Source organism: Astyanax mexicanus, chromosome 1, assembly GCF_023375975.1.
Source record: "Astyanax mexicanus isolate ESR-SI-001 chromosome 1, AstMex3_surface, whole genome shotgun sequence".
Taxonomy (NCBI): domain Eukaryota; kingdom Metazoa; phylum Chordata; class Actinopteri; order Characiformes; family Acestrorhamphidae; genus Astyanax; species Astyanax mexicanus.
In genome coordinates this window covers 44,419,940-44,432,189 of record NC_064408.1, presented here as the reverse complement: position 1 = coordinate 44,432,189, position 12,250 = coordinate 44,419,940, and positions in this window count along the sequence as shown.

Below are 12,250 nucleotides of genomic sequence, written 5' to 3'. Positions count from 1 at the left end.
AAAAAGTTCGAAAAGTTTTCGGACCAAAAATCTTTTGACCCAAAAAAAAGTTCGAAAAATTTTGGGACCAAAAAATTTTGACCCAAAAAAAAGTTCGAAAAATTTTGGGACCAAAAAAATTTTGACCCAAAAAAAAGTTCGAAAAAATTTTGACCCAAAAACATTTTGAGCCAAAAAAAAAGTTCGAAAAATTTTGACCCAAAAATATTTTGAGCAAAGAAAAAGTTCGAAAAAATTTTGATCCAAAAAAAAGTTCGAAAAATTTTGGGGCCAAAAAAATTTTGACCCAAAAAAAAACTTCAAAAAATTTTGGGACCAAAAAAATTTTGACCCAAAAAAAAGTTCGAAAAATTTTGGGACCAAAAAAATTTCACCCAAAAAAAAGTTCGAAAAAATTTTGGGACCAAAAAAATTTTAAGCAAAGAAAAAGTTCGAAAAAAGTTTGACCCAAAAAAAAGTTCGAAAAATTTTGGGACCAAAAAAATTTTGACCCAAAAAAAACTTCGAAAAATTTTGGGACCAAAAAAAATTTTACCCAAAAAAAAGTTCGAAAAATTTTGACCCAAAATTTGACCCAAAAAAAACTTCAAAAAAATTTTGACCCAAAAAAAATTTCGAAAAGTTTTGGGACCAAAAATCTTTTGACCCAAAAAAAAGTTTGAAAAATTTTGGGACCAAAAAATTTTGGGACCAAATAAAATTTGACCCAAAAAAAAGTTCGAAAAATTTTGACCCAAAATTTTACCCAAAAAAAACTTCAAAAAAATTTTGACCCAAAAAAAAGTTCGAAAAGTTTTGGGACCAAAAATCTTTTGACCCAAAAAAAAGTTCGAAAAATTTTGGGACCAAAAAAATTTTGACCCAAAAAAAAGTTCGAAAAAATTTTGACCCAAAAAAATTTTGAGCCAAAAAAAAAGTTCGAAAAATTTTGACCCAAAAAAATTTGAGCAAAGAAAAAGTTCGAAAAAATTTTGACCCAAAAAAAAGTTCGAAAAATTTTGGGGCCAAAAAAATTTTGACCAAAAAAAAACTTCGAAAAATTTTGGGACCAAAAAAATTTTGACCCAAAAAAAAGTTCGAAAAAATTTTGACCCAAAAAAATTTTGAGCAAAGAAAAAGTTCGAAAAAATTTTGACCCAAAAAAAAGTTCGAAAAATTTTGGGACCAAAAAAATTTTGACCCAAAAAAAAGTTCGAAAAATTTTGGGACCAAAAAAATTTTTACCCAAAAAAAAGTTCGAAAAATTTTGACCCAAAATTTGACCCAAAAAAAACTTCAAAAAAATTTTGACCCAAAAAAAAGTTCGAAAAGTTTTGGGACCAAAAATCTTTTGACCCAAAAAAAAGTTTGAAAAATTTTGGGACCAAAAAATTTTGGGACCAAATAAAATTTGACCCAAAAAAAAGTTCGAAAAATTTTGACCCAAAATTTTACCCAAAAAAAACTTCAAAAAAATTTTGACCCAAAAAAAAGTTCGAAAAGTTTTGGGACCAAAAATCTTTTGACCCAAAAAAAAGTTCGAAAAATTTTGGGACCAAAAAAATTTTGACCCAAAAAAAAGTTCGAAAAAATTTTGACCCAAAAAAATTTTGAGCCAAAAAAAAAGTTCGAAAAATTTTGACCCAAAAAAATTTGAGCAAAGAAAAAGTTCGAAAAATTTTGGGGCCAAAAAAATTTTGACCAAAAAAAAACTTCGAAAAATTTTGGGACCAAAAAAATTTTGACCCAAAAAAAAGTTCGAAAAATTTTGGGACCAAAAAAATTTGACCCAAAAAAAAGTTCGAAAAATTTTGGGACCAAAAAAATGTTGACCCAAAAAAAAGTTCGAAAAAATTTTGACCCAAAAAAATTTTGAGCAAAGAAAAAGTTCGAAAAAATTTTGACCCAAAAAAAAGTTCGAAAAATTTTGGGACCAAAAAAATTTTGACCCAAAAAAAAGTTCGAAAAATTTTGGGACCAAAAAAATTTTTACCCAAAAAAAAGTTCGAAAAATTTTGGGACTAAAAAATTTTTGACCCAAAAAAAAGTTCGAAAAAATTTTGACGCAAAAAAATTTTGACCCAAAAAAAAGTTCGAAAAATTTTGGGACCAAAAAATTTTTGACCCAAAAAAAAGTTCGAAAAATTTTGGGACCAAAAAAATTTTGACCCAAAAAAAACTTCGAAAAATTTTGGGACCAAAAAAATTTTTACCCAAAAAAAAGTTTGAAAAATTTTGACCCAAAATTTGACCCAAAAAAAACTTCAAAAAAATTTTGACCCAAAAAAAAGTTCGAAAAGTTTTGGGACCAAAAATCTTTTGACGCAAAAAAAAGTTTGAAAAATTTTGGGACCAAAAAATTTTGGGACCAAATAAAATTTGACCCAAAAAAAAGTTCGAAAAATTTTGACCCAAAATTTTACCCAAAAAAAACTTCAACAAAATTTTGACCCAAAAAAAAGTTCGAAAAGTTTTGGGACCAAAAATCTTTTGACCCAAAAAAAAGTTCGAAAAATTTTGGGACCAAAAAAATTTTGACCCAAAAAAAAGTTCGAAAAAATTTTGACCCAAAAAAATTTTGAGCCAAAAAAAAAGTTCGAAAAATTTTGACCCAAAAAAATTTGAGCAAAGAAAAAGTTCGAAAAAATTTTGACCCAAAAAAAAGTTCGAAAAATTTTGGGGCCAAAAAAATTTTGACCAAAAAAAAAATTCGAAAAATTTTGGGACCAAAAAAATTTTGACCCAAAAAAAAGTTCGAAAAATTTTGGGACCAAAAAAATTTGACCCAAAAAAAAGTTCGAAAAATTTTGGGACCAAAAAAATGTTGACCCAAAAAAAAGTTCGAAAAAATTTTGACCCAAAAAAAATTTTGAGCAAAGAAAAAGTTCGAAAAAATTTTGACCCAAAAAAAAGTTCGAAAAATTTTGGGACCAAAAAAATTTTGACCCAAAAAAAAGTTCGAAAAATTTTGGGACCAAAAAAATTTTTACCCAAAAAAAAGTTCGAAAAATTTTGGGACCAAAAATCTTTTGACCCAAAAAAAAGTTCGAAAAATTTTGGGACCAAAAAAATTTTGACCCAAAAGAAAGTTCAAAAAATTTTGGGAACAAAAAAAATTTGACCCAAAAAAAAGTTCGAAAAATTTTGGGACCAAAAAAATTTGGAGCAAAAAAAAAAGTTCGAAAAATTTTGGGACCAAAAAAATTTTGACCCAAAAAAAACTTCGAAAAATTTTGGGCCAAAAAAAATTGGACCCAAAAAAAAGTTCGAAAAATTTTGGGGCCAAAAAAATTTTGACCCAAAAAAAAGTTCGAAAAATTTTGGGACCAAAAAAATTTTGACCAAAAAAACAGTTCGAAAAATTTTGGGACCAAAAAAATTTTGACCCAAAAAAAACTTCGAAAAATTTTGGGCCAAAAAAATTGGACCCAAAAAAAAGTTCGAAAAATTTTGGGCCAAAAAAATTGGACCCAAAAAAAAGTTCGAAAAATTTTGGGACCAAAAAAATTTTGACCCAAAAAAAAGTTCGAAAAATTTTGGGACTAAAAAAAAATTGACCCAAAAAAAAGTTTGAAAAAATTTTGACCCAAAAAAATTTTGAACAAAAAAAAATTTTGACCCAAAAAAAACTTCAAAAAAATTTTGACCCAAAAAAAAGTTCGAAAAGTTTTGGGACCAAAAATCTTTTGACCCAAAAAAAAGTTCGAAAAATTTTGGGACCAAAAAAGTTTTGACCCAAAAAAAAGTTCGAAAAATTTTGGGACCTAAAAAATTTTGACCAAAAAAAAGTTCGAAAAAATTTTGATCAAAAAAAATTTTGAGCCAAAAAAAAGTTCGAAAAATTTTGGGACCAAAAAAATTTTGACCCAAAAAAAACTTCGAAAAATTTTGGGACCCAAAAAAAAGTTCGAAAAATTTTGGGACCAAAAAAGTTTTGACCCAAAAAAAAGTTCGAAAAATTTTGGGACCAAAAATCTTTTGACCCAAAAAAAAGTTCGAAAAATTTTGGGACCAAAAAAATTTTGACCCAAAAGAAAGTTCAAAAAATTTTGGGAACAAAAAAAATTTGACCCAAAAAAAAGTTTGAAAAATTTTGGGACCAAAAAATTTTGACCCAAAAAAAAGTTTGAAAAATTTTGTGACCAAAAAAATTTGGACCAAAAAAAAAGTTCGAAAAATTTTGGGACCAAAAAAGTTTTGACCCAAAAAAAAGTTCGAAAAATTTTGGGACCAAAAATCTTTTGACCCAAAAAAAAGTTCGAAAAATTTTGGGACCAAAAAAATTTTGACCCAAAAGAAAGTTCGAAAAATTTTGGGACCAAAAAAAATTTGACCCAAAAAAAAGTTCGAAAAATTTTGGGACCAAAAAAATTTTGACCCAAAAAAAAGTTCGAAAAATTTTGGGCCAAAAAAATTGGACCCAAAAAAAAGTTCGAAAAATTTTGGGACCAAAAAAATTTTGACCCAAAAAAAAGTTCGAAAAATTTTGGGACTAAAAAAAATTTGACCCAAAAAAAAGTTTGAAAAAATTTTGACCCAAAAAAATTTTGAACAAAAAAAAATTTTGACCCAAAAAAAACTTCAAAAAAATTTTGACCCAAAAAAAAGTTCGAAAAGTTTTGGGACCAAAAATCTTTTGACCCAAAAAAAAGTTCGAAAAATTTTGGGACCAAAAAAGTTTTGACCCAAAAAAAAGTTCGAAAAATTTTGGGACCAAAAAAGTTTTGACCCAAAAAAAAGTTCGAAAAATTTTGGGCCAAAAAAATTGGACCCAAAAAAAAGTTCGAAAAATTTTGGGACCAAAAAAATTTTGACCCAAAAAAAAGTTCGAAAAATTTTGGGACTAAAAAAAATTTGACCCAAAAAAAAGTTTGAAAAAATTTTGACCCAAAAAAATTTTGAACAAAAAAAAATTTTGACCCAAAAAAAACTTCAAAAAAATTTTGACCCAAAAAAAAGTTCGAAAAGTTTTGGGACCAAAAATCTTTTGACCCAAAAAAAAGTTCGAAAAATTTTGGGACCAAAAAAGTTTTGACCCAAAAAAAAGTTCGAAAAATTTTGGGACCTAAAAAATTTTGACCAAAAAAAAGTTCGAAAAAATTTTGATCAAAAAAAATTTTGAGCCAAAAAAAAGTTCGAAAAATTTTGGGACCAAAAAAATTTTGACCCAAAAAAAACTTCGAAAAATTTTGGGACCCAAAAAAAAGTTCGAAAAATTTTGGGACCAAAAAAGTTTTGACCCAAAAAAAAGTTCGAAAAATTTTGGGACCAAAAATCTTTTGACCCAAAAAAAAGTTCGAAAAATTTTGGGACCAAAAAAATTTTGACCCAAAAGAAAGTTCAAAAAATTTTGGGAACAAAAAAAATTTGACCCAAAAAAAAGTTTGAAAAATTTTGGGACCAAAAAATTTTGACCCAAAAAAAAGTTTGAAAAATTTTGTGACCAAAAAAATTTGGACCAAAAAAAAAGTTCGAAAAATTTTGGGACCAAAAAAGTTTTGACCCAAAAAAAAGTTCGAAAAATTTTGGGACCAAAAATCTTTTGACCCAAAAAAAAGTTCGAAAAATTTTGGGACCAAAAAAATTTTGACCCAAAAGAAAGTTCGAAAAATTTTGGGACCAAAAAAAATTTGACCCAAAAAAAAGTTCGAAAAATTTTGGGACCAAAAAAATTTTGACCCAAAAAAAAGTTCGAAAAATTTTGGGACTAAAAAAATTTTGACCCAAAAAAAAGTACGAAAAAATTTTGACCCAAAAAAATTTTGACCCAAAAAAAAGTTCGAAAAGTTTTGGGAACAAAAATCTTTTGACCCAAAAAAAAGTTCGAAAAATTTTGGGACCAAAAAAGTTTTGACCCAAAAAAAACTTCGAAAAATTTTGGGACCTAAAAAATTTTGACCAAAAAAAAGTTCGAAAAAATTTTGACCAAAAAAAAATTTTGAGCCAAAAAAAAGTTCGAAAATTTTTGGGACCAAAAAAATTTTGACCCCAAAAAAAGTTCGAAAAATTTTGGGACCAAAAAAATTTTGACTCAAAAAAAAGTTCGAAAACATTTTGAGCCAAAAAAATTTTGAGCCAAAAAAAAAGTTCGAAAAATTTTGGGACCAAAAAAATTTTGACCAAAAAATAAGTTCGAAAAAATTTTGACCCAAAAAAAAAGTTCGAAAAATTTTGGGACCAAAAAAATTTTGAGCAAAAAAAAAAGTTCGAAAAATTTTGGGACCAAAAAATTTTTGACCCAAAAAAAAGTTCAAAAAATTTTGGGACCAAAAAATTTTTGACCCAAAAAAAAGTTCGAAAAATTTTGGGACCAAAAAAATTTTGACCCAAAAAAAACTTCGAAAAATTTTGGGCCAAAAAAAATTGGACACAAAAAAAAGTTCGAAAAATTTTGCGGCCAAAAAAATTTTGACCCAAAAAAAAGTTCGAAAAATTTTGGGACCAAAAAAATTTTGACCAAAAAAAAAGTTCGAAAAATTTTTTGGACCAAAAAAATTTTGACCCAAAAAAAACTTCAAAAAATTTTGGGCCAAAAAAAATTGGACCCAAAAAAAAGTTCGAAAAATTTTGGGACCAAAAAAATTTGGACCCAAAAAAAAGTTCGAAAAATTTTGGGACCAAAAAAATTTTGACCAAAAAAAAAGTTCGAAAAATTTTTTGGACCAAAAAAATTTTGACCCAAAAAAAACTTCGAAAAATTTTGGGCCAAAAAAAATTGGACCCAAAAAAAAGTTCAAAAAATTTTGGGACCAAAAAAATTTGACCCAAAAAAAAAGTTCGAAAAATTTTGGGACCAAAAAAATTTTGAGTCAAAAAAAAGTTCGAAAAATTTTGGGACCAAAAATCTTTTGACCCAAAAAAAAGTTCGAAAAATTTTGGGACCAAAAAAGTTTTGACCCAAAAAAAACTTCGAAAAATTTTGGGACCAAAAATCTTTTGACCCAAAAAAAAGTTCGAAAAATTTTGGGACCAAAAAAATTTTGACCCAAAAGAAAGTTCGAAAAATTTTGGGACCAAAAAAAATTTGACCCAAAAAAAAGTTCGAAAAATTTTGGGACCAAAAAAATTTTGACCCAAAAAAAAGTTCGAAAAATTTTGGGACTAAAAAAATTTTGACCCAAAAAAAAGTACGAAAAAATTTTGACCCAAAAAAATTTTGACCCAAAAAAATTTTGAACAAAAAAAAATTTTGACCCAAAAAAAACTTCAAAAAAATTTTGACCCAAAAAAAAGTTCGAAAAGTTTTGGGACCAAAAATCTTTTGACCCAAAAAAAAGTTCGAAAAATTTTGGGACCAAAAAAGTTTTGACCCAAAAAAAACTTCGAAAAATTTTGGGACCTGAAAAATTTTGACCAAAAAAAAGTTCGAAAAAATTTTGACCAAAAAAAAATTTTGAGCCAAAAAAAAGTTCGAAAATTTTTGGGACCAAAAAAATTTTGACCCCAAAAAAAGTTCGAAAAATTTTGGGACCAAAAAAATTTTGACCCAAAAGAAAGTTCGAAAAATTTTGGGACCAAAAAAAATTTGACCCAAAAAAAAGTTCGAAAAATTTTGGGACCAAAAAAATTTTGACCCAAAAAAAAGTTCGAAAAATTTTGGGACTAAAAAAATTTTGACCCAAAAAAAAGTACGAAAAAATTTTGACCCAAAAAAATTTTGACCCAAAAAAAAGTTCGAAAAGTTTTGGGAACAAAAATCTTTTGACCCAAAAAAAAGTTCGAAAAATTTTGGGACCAAAAAAGTTTTGACCCAAAAAAAACTTCGAAAAATTTTGGGACCTAAAAAATTTTGACCAAAAAAAAGTTCGAAAAAATTTTGACCAAAAAAAAATTTTGAGCCAAAAAAAAGTTCGAAAATTTTTTGGACCAAAAAAATTTTGACCCCAAAAAAAGTTCGAAAAATTTTGGGACCAAAAAAATTTTGACTCAAAAAAAAGTTCGAAAACATTTTGAGCCAAAAAAATTTTGAGCCAAAAAAAAAGTTCGAAAAATTTTGGGACCAAAAAAATTTTGACCAAAAAATAAGTTCGAAAAAATTTTGACCCAAAAAAAAAGTTCGAAAAATTTTGGGACCAAAAAAATTTTGAGCAAAAAAAAAAGTTCGAAAAATTTTGGGACCAAAAAATTTTTGACCCAAAAAAAAGTTCAAAAAATTTTGGGACCAAAAAATTTTTGACCCAAAAAAAAGTTCGAAAAATTTTGGGACCAAAAAAATTTTGACCCAAAAAAAACTTCGAAAAATTTTGGGCCAAAAAAAATTGGACACAAAAAAAAGTTCGAAAAATTTTGCGGCCAAAAAAATTTTGACCCAAAAAAAAGTTCGAAAAATTTTGGGACCAAAAAAATTTTGACCAAAAAAAAAGTTCGAAAAATTTTTTGGACCAAAAAAATTTTGACCCAAAAAAAACTTCAAAAAATTTTGGGCCAAAAAAAATTGGACCCAAAAAAAAGTTCGAAAAATTTTGGGACCAAAAAAATTTGGACCCAAAAAAAAGTTCGAAAAATTTTGGGACCAAAAAAATTTTGACCAAAAAAAAAGTTCGAAAAATTTTTTGGACCAAAAAAATTTTGACCCAAAAAAAACTTCGAAAAATTTTGGGCCAAAAAAAATTGGACCCAAAAAAAAGTTCAAAAAATTTTGGGACCAAAAAAATTTGACCCAAAAAAAAAGTTCGAAAAATTTTGGGACCAAAAAAATTTTGAGTCAAAAAAAAGTTCGAAAAATTTTGGGACCAAAAATCTTTTGACCCAAAAAAAAGTTCGAAAAATTTTGGGACCAAAAAAGTTTTGACCCAAAAAAAACTTCGAAAAATTTTGGGACCAAAAATCTTTTGACCCAAAAAAAAGTTCGAAAAATTTTGGGACCAAAAAAATTTTGACCCAAAAGAAAGTTCGAAAAATTTTGGGACCAAAAAAAATTTGACCCAAAAAAAAGTTCGAAAAATTTTGGGACCAAAAAAATTTTGACCCAAAAAAAAGTTCGAAAAATTTTGGGACTAAAAAAATTTTGACCCAAAAAAAAGTACGAAAAAATTTTGACCCAAAAAAATTTTGACCCAAAAAAATTTTGAACAAAAAAAAATTTTGACCCAAAAAAAACTTCAAAAAAATTTTGACCCAAAAAAAAGTTCGAAAAGTTTTGGGACCAAAAATCTTTTGACCCAAAAAAAAGTTCGAAAAATTTTGGGACCAAAAAAGTTTTGACCCAAAAAAAACTTCGAAAAATTTTGGGACCTGAAAAATTTTGACCAAAAAAAAGTTCGAAAAAATTTTGACCAAAAAAAAATTTTGAGCCAAAAAAAAGTTCGAAAATTTTTGGGACCAAAAAAATTTTGACCCCAAAAAAAGTTCGAAAAATTTTGGGACCAAAAAAGTTTTGACCCAAAAAAAACTTCGAAAAATTTTGGGACCAAAAAAATTTTGAGTAAAAAAAAAGTTCGAAAAATTTTGGGACCAAAAATCTTTTGACCCAAAAAAAAGTTCGAAAAATTTTGGGACCAAAAAAGTTTTGACCCAAAAAAAACTTCGAAAAATTTTGGGACCAAAAAAATTTTGAGTCAAAAAAAAGTTCGAAAAGATTTGGGACCAAAAATCTTTTGACCCAAAAAAAAGTTCGAAAAATTTTGGGACCAAAAAAATTTTGACCAAAAAAAAAGTTCGAAAAATTTTGGGACCAAAAAAATTTGACCCAAAAAAAAGTTCGAAAAATTTTGGGACCAAAAAAATTTTGACCCAAAAAAAAGTTCGAAAAATTTTTTGGACCAAAAAAATTTTGACCCAAAAAAAAGTTTGAAAAATTTTGGACCAAAAAAATTTGGACCCAAAAAAAAGTTCGAAAAATTTTGGGACCAAAAAAATTTTGACCCAAAAAAAACTTCGAAAAATTTTGGGACCAAAAAAATTTTGACCAAAAAAAAAGTTCGAAAAATTTTGGGACCAAAAAAGTTTTGACCCAAAAAAAAGTTCGAAAAATTTTGGGACCAAAAATCTTTTGACCCAAAAAAAGTTCGAAAAATTTTGGGACCAAAAAAATTTTGACCCAAAAGAAAGTTCGAAAAATTTTGGGACCAAAAAAAATTTGACCCAAAAAAAAGTTCGAAAAATTTTGGGACCAAAAAAATGTTGACCCAAAAAAAAGTTCGAAAAAATTTTGACCCAAAAAAATTTTGAGCAAAAAAAAAGTTAGAAAAAATTTTGACCCAAAAAAAAGTTCGTAAAATTTTGGGACCAAAAAAAATTTGACCAAAAAAAAAGTTCGAAAAATCTTGCGACTAAAAAAATTTTTACCCAAAAAAAAGTTCGAAAAAATTTTGACCCAAAAAAATTTTGAACAAAAAAAAATTTTGACCCAAAAAAAACTTCAAAAAAATTTTGACCCAAAAAAAAGTTCGAAAAGTTTTGGGACCAAAAATCTTTTGACCCAAAAAAAAGTTTGAAAAATTTTGGGACCAAAAAAGTTTTGACCCAAAAAAAACTTCGAAAAATTTTGGGACCTAAAAAATTTTGACCAAAAAAAAGTTCGAAAAAATTTTGACCAAAAAAAAATTTTGAGCCAAAAAAAAAGTTCGAAAAATTTTGGGACCAAAAAAATTTTGACCCAAAAAAAAGTTCGAAAAATTTTGGGACCAAAAAAATTTTGACCCAAAAAAAAGTTCGAAAAAATTTTGACCCAAAAAAATTTTGAGCCAAAAAAAAAGTTCGAAAAATTTTGGGACCAAAAAAATTTTGACCCAAAAAGAAGTTCGAAAAAAATTTGACCCAAAAAAAAGTTCGAAAAATTTTGGGACCAAAAAATTTTTGACCCAAAAAAAAGTTCGAAAAATTTTGGGACCAAAAAAATTTGAAGCAAAAAAAAAGTTCGAAAAATTTTGGGACCAAAAAAATTTTGACCTTAAAAAACATCGAAAAATTTTGGGCCAAAAAAAATTGGACACAAAAAAAAGTTCGAAAAATTTTGGGGCCAAAAAAATTTTGACCCAAAAAAAAGTTCGAAAAATTTTGGGACCAAAAAAATGTTGACCCAAAAAAAAGTTCGAAAAAATTTTGACCCAAAAAAATCTTGAGCAAAAAAAAAGTTAGAAAAAATTTTGACCCAAAAAAAAGTTCGTAAAATTTTGGGACCAAAAAAAATTTGACCAAAAAAAAAGTTCGAAAAATTTTGACCCAAAAAAAAGTTCGAAAAAATTTTGACCCAAAAAAATTTTGAACAAAAAAAAATTTTGACCCAAAAAAAACTTCAAAAAAATTTTGACCCAAAAAAAAGTTCGAAAAGTTTTGGGACCAAAAATCTTTTGACCCAAAAAAAAGTTTGAAAAATTTTGGGACCAAAAAAGTTTTGACCCAAAAAAAACTTCGAAAAATTTTGGGACCTAAAAAATTTTGACCCAAAAAAAAGTTCGAAAAAATTTTGACCCAAAAAAATTTTGAGCCAAAAAAAAAGTTCGAAAAATTTTGGGACCAAAAAAATTTTGACCCAAAAAAAAGTTCGAAAAAATTTTGACCCAAAAAAAAGTTCGAAAAGTTTTGGGACCTAAAAAAATTTTGAGCAAAAAAAAAGTTCGAAAAATTTTGGGACCAAAAAATTTTTGACCCAAAAAAAAGTTCGAAAAATTTTGGGACCAAAAAAATTTGAAGCAAAAAAAAAGTTCGAAAAATTTTGGGACCAAAAAAATTTTGACCTTAAAAAACATCGAAAAATTTTGGGCCAAAAAAAATTGGACCCAAAAAAAAGTTCGAAAAATTTTGGGGCCAAAAAAATTTTGACCCAAAAAAAAGTTCGAAAAATTTTGGGACCAAAAAAATTTTGACCAAAAAAAAAGTTCGAAAAATTTTGGGACCAAAAAAATTTTCACCAAAAAAAAACTTCGAAAAATTTTGGGACCAAAAAAATTTTGACCCAAAAAAAAGTTCGAAAAATTTTGGGACCAAAAAAATTTTGACCCAAAAAAAAGTTCGAAAAATTTTGGGACCAAAAAAATTTTACCCAAAAAAAAGTTCGAAAAATTTTGGGACCAAAAAAATTTTACCCAAAAAAAAGTTCGAAAAATTTTGGGACCAAAAAAATTTTGAGTCAAAAAAAAGTTCGAAAAATTTTGGGACCAAAAATCTTTTGACCCAAAAAAAACTTCGAAAAATTTTGGGACCTAAAAAATTTTGACCAAAAAAAAGTTCGAAAAAATTTTGACCAAAAAAAATTTTGAGCCAAAAAAAAAGTTCGAAAAATTTTGGGACCAAAAAATTTTTGACCCAAAAAAAAGTTCGAAAAAATTTT